Source organism: Mastomys coucha, unplaced genomic scaffold (assembly GCF_008632895.1).
Source record: "Mastomys coucha isolate ucsf_1 unplaced genomic scaffold, UCSF_Mcou_1 pScaffold6, whole genome shotgun sequence".
In the NCBI taxonomy this organism is placed as follows: Eukaryota; Metazoa; Chordata; class Mammalia; order Rodentia; family Muridae; genus Mastomys; species Mastomys coucha.
Window position 1 is genome coordinate 127,208,367 of NW_022196912.1, and position 4,127 is coordinate 127,212,493.

Genomic DNA, 4,127 nt, shown 5'->3' on the forward strand with positions numbered 1-4,127 from the left:
CCTGGCTCCTCTGGAGCTGTTCTGCTTGGATCCCTACACATCCACCTGTCCTGGCTCCCCTGGAGCTGCTGTGCCTGGATCCCCATACTTTCACCTGACCTGGCTTCCCTGGAGCTGCTGTGCCTGGATCCCTACCCTTCCACCTGTCCTGGCTCTCCTGGAGCTGCAGTGCCTGGATCCCCATACTTTCACCTGACCTGGCTTCCCTGGAGCTGCTGTGCCTGGATCCCTACCCTTCCACCTGACCTAGCTTCCCTGGAGCTGCTGTGCCTGGATCCCCATACTTTCACCTGTCCTGGCTCCTCTGGAGCTGCAGTCCCCGGCTTCACACCCTTCCACCTGTCCTGGCTCCCCTGGAGCTGCAGTGCCTGGATCCCCACCCTTCCTCCTGTCCTGGCTCCCCTGGAGCTGCTGAATCTGTTATCCACACTCTTACCTGCCTTAGCTCTTTTGCAGGTGTCCAGTCTTGTGTCCTGAGCTCTTGAGTCCCCGTGACTCTCTGGAACCCCCACATACCTGAGTTCCAGCAGAGCAGCTTGGGTTTCCCTCTCCTTTCCTTTCCCTCCTTCAATTCAGCTTTGCTTCTATTCCCTTAGTTACTCTAATCCCAATGCTGGGATTGATCCTGGAACCCCAGAGTTCCCACTTTCTCTTTCCCTGCAGCCTTGAAAGCATTTCCAGGCCTGCTCCTGGGTGCTCCCTCACTCCCCACTCCCTTGGTCACTTACCACATGGCTCAGCTGCCTTGGTTTTGTCAACCTGTAGTCCAGGCCATACTCATTCCTCAGGCTTCTTGATATATTCCATGATCTGCTTGTGGTCAGGCTTGTCTGTGGGGTGTATAGCTCTAGATGCCTGTGCTTGTCTCTCAGGCCCGTCCCTCTTCCCAGAACCGTCTAGTTGACACTAGGCTACAGGCAGGCACCTTTACTGTTCAACACAGAGGCTTCCTCTCCTTGGGTTGGTCCGTCAACTCCTTCCCAATCTCCTGTGATAGGATGACTCAAAGATCTGGAAGGGCCACGGATGCCTGCAGTCTGTATGGTCTTCTCCTTGTGCAGTTCCTTTCCCTGCTGACCCCATTCACCTGTGGAAGCTATGAAAGCAGCTGTCTCTCTTCCTGTTTTGGTCCTGCCCTTCTCTTGTCTTTCCCAGAGTCACAGCCTTTGTCTCAGAGAGGTGAATGCCACCCTCTTTCCACCCTATGATTGACTAAGAACAGGATTGACAGTGGGTGGCATAAGGCGTTTCCTGACAGGGTTCCCCTTTATTCTGGGGGTTTCTGTGTCTGGGGTGAGGGGGAGTCCAAACCAGAGTGAGATTACTTCATGTGGATGTGTGGGGGAGGGTGAGGCCGTACCTTTGAGACTCAGGGGACAAGGTAGGAACCCTGGCTATCCTCCTATTTCTCTGTGCACCTGGGCCTTCAGGGGTCCCTGGGCTGGCTGAGGTTCAGTGATTATGCCCACTCTTTCCTGACTACCTCATTGAAGAGGTTTCATAGGAACTGGGCCTCTTGTTTGTGTCTGATCTAAGTCCAGCTTTGGAGGCTAGACCTCTCTGTTCCTGTCTCTCTTCAGTGTTATCTCAAGAAAACCCAGATTAACCTGAGGCACAGAGGCTGAAGGCTGTGACAGAGTATGGAACCTAAACTGAATGGGTTATAGGAAAGGCTCACGGCTCTGGCTGACTTTCCAAGCAAAGGAAATCTTGTCTACAGACAGAACCATTGCTGGGACTCTGGACATGGCCTTGGATAAATTAAGATGGGACCTGGTCCAGAAGGTCCCTCACAGGCACCCTGCCATGGTAACCTGATAGTTTACAGTTGTGGAATCATGTGTTTCAGTTCTGATCCCAGGGGCTTTTGAGGATATGGAAGAAGAGGATCAAACCTGCTGTAGTAGTGCCATGCACAGTGCACTGGATCCCTCACAGCAGAGAAAGGAGCTCATTTATGGTCTTTGCTGGAGGAGTTTAGGTACAGATCATGGGAGAGATAAGCCTGCAGTACCCCAGGACTGAAGGGAAGGCGATAGAGTCAGAAGGGCCAAGGGACTGGCTGGCTTCTGCAACAGTGAAGGTCTGCCCATCCCGAAGGACTTGGACTGTTGGGAAGAGCAAGATGTTTCTCTTGGCTCAGAGACAGTGACATTATGCATGGGAAGAGAAGGAAGAATGTGTTGTGAAGGGTAAGAGAAAGAAGTGGGGAGCCAGGAAGTTATGAGGGCCTCATCAGAAAGAGTGGTATGCGGAGAACAAGGAGAGTGCTGGCCCCTTCCTCTGGAGGAGAAGTCAAGTCTGGATTGCTCTTCTGGAAAATTGTAGTATGGGATGTTGGGGCGAACCTTGGTGAGTAGAAGATCTCAGTTCTGAGATCCAAGGCTGAGACCCACAACACAGATTTAGGAGCTTGGGCTGGCTAGGGTAGAAGGTAGGCTGAGGAGGAGACTCCTAGGGAATATCTTAGGGCAGGATGTGGTTCCGTACCCAGGGATGGAGGGTGCTGACTGTTTCAGTGTCAACTTGAGAAGATACAGCTTTTAGAGCAAAGTTGGGACCAGGTCTGTGTGACTGTTGAGAGGTCAGAGGATCTGAGAACAAGAAGTGCTAGTCACATAAGGGACCAATAAGCCACAGTAAGACAAGGCACCTATGGAAGAGCAAAAACCAAGGGTAGGCAGAGCCAAGGAAGTGGTAGGAGGCCCCTGAGCTGAGCTGGCTGTGGTTGGTCATTGAATAGTGACATAGATCTTCTCTGTAACCATGAAGCTCAGGAGGAGAAGGCATCAGAGTGGGATGTAGAGAGCCTCCCTGGACGTCTGGTCCAGCAGCGTTCTGGATGTAGACTAGGGGTAGAGATGGGTTCAGAGTGCCACAGGCCTGCCATAGCCTGATGATCCATTGCTACCATCTGTCTTATACCTGGCCCTGTGTATGGTAACTTGTCTGGCTCTACATTGACTCTTTGTTGCCTGGTCAATGGCCTTGTCCTGGAACTCTGGAGCCATGTCCGTTGACTATTTCATTTAGTGGATATGCCCTGCCACAACACCTGGCCTGTGTGTGTGTGTGTCTCAGCAAACACCACTGACAACGGTATCAATCTGTGTAAAGCAAGAAGTAAGTTCAGTTTAATGTGACTCAGTAGCCTGTTTGGCTTAATTTATTTTTACATTCTCTTTTTTTACTAGATATTTTCTTTATTTACATGTCAAGTGTTATCCCCTTTCCTATAGGCCACACATTTTGTTATTGACAGGTGATGTATCCACATGATACACAAGATATTCTCTGTACAGAGCTGGAACTGAATGAGACCTGTGCTGAGGCCCAGGATGGGGAGCTGAATAAGCTCTGGATGATCATCACCATCTTCATCACCCTCTTCCTGCTCAGTTACAGTACTATATTGCTGCTGTCACACTCTTCAAGGTTGGCAATACCATCACCTCAGTGTTCCCCTACTATCCTGCAATGTTCTTAAACTGTCACCAAGCTGTCTTCACAGTGTGTTTGAGTGGATCAAGTTGCCACTACTAACCTGTGAACTGAACTGCAGATTTTCAGAGATTTCCAGACAACACAAATAGAAGTTGCTCCAAAGAACCATTTCTGAACAAGTCCACTTCCCTTGTGTCCTTTCTTTCCCATTACCTTTAGTGGGTGGTGGACTAGAAGGGAGATTAAAGTGTTTAAGACCCATCATTAAAAATAGGTTTTGAGTGGTCTCTCTGGGGTGGTGTCCTGAGCGGACCTTGGGCACAAGCTCTGCAGCCAGTCCCACAACACCTAGAGGAAGCTCCACTCCCAGGTGCTCTGAAACTCTCAGGATCAGAGGTGAGGAGGACCCAACATCTGTACCAACACTGGGAGTAACTGGGACCAGCCGGACCAGGTACACAGGAACTCTGCCAGCCTAGTGGCTTGGGTTCCTTCTGGTCTGTCTGGGCTGGTGTCCTGAGCAGACCTTGGGCCCAGGCTCAGCAGCCAGTCCCATAATACCCGGAGGAAGCTGCTACACTCCCAGGTGCTCTAACAAGCCCAGGGTCACAGGAGCCCAGAATCACAGGATCACAGAGACATCTTGACTCTGAGGAGTTCTGACACAACCAGGATCACAGGAA

General features: G+C 51.0%; 2 gene segments (V, D, J or C); both read right to left on the bottom strand.

Annotated features, from left to right (window-relative positions):
* Positions 1-1,217, bottom strand: part of LOC116080192 — a 10,679-nt gene extending 9,462 nt beyond the window's left edge. The window contains exon 1 of the C gene segment in view: positions 729-1,217.
* The window catches only part of LOC116080189, a 1,139,691-nt gene that overhangs the window by 47,623 nt on the left and 1,087,941 nt on the right, over positions 1-4,127 (bottom strand).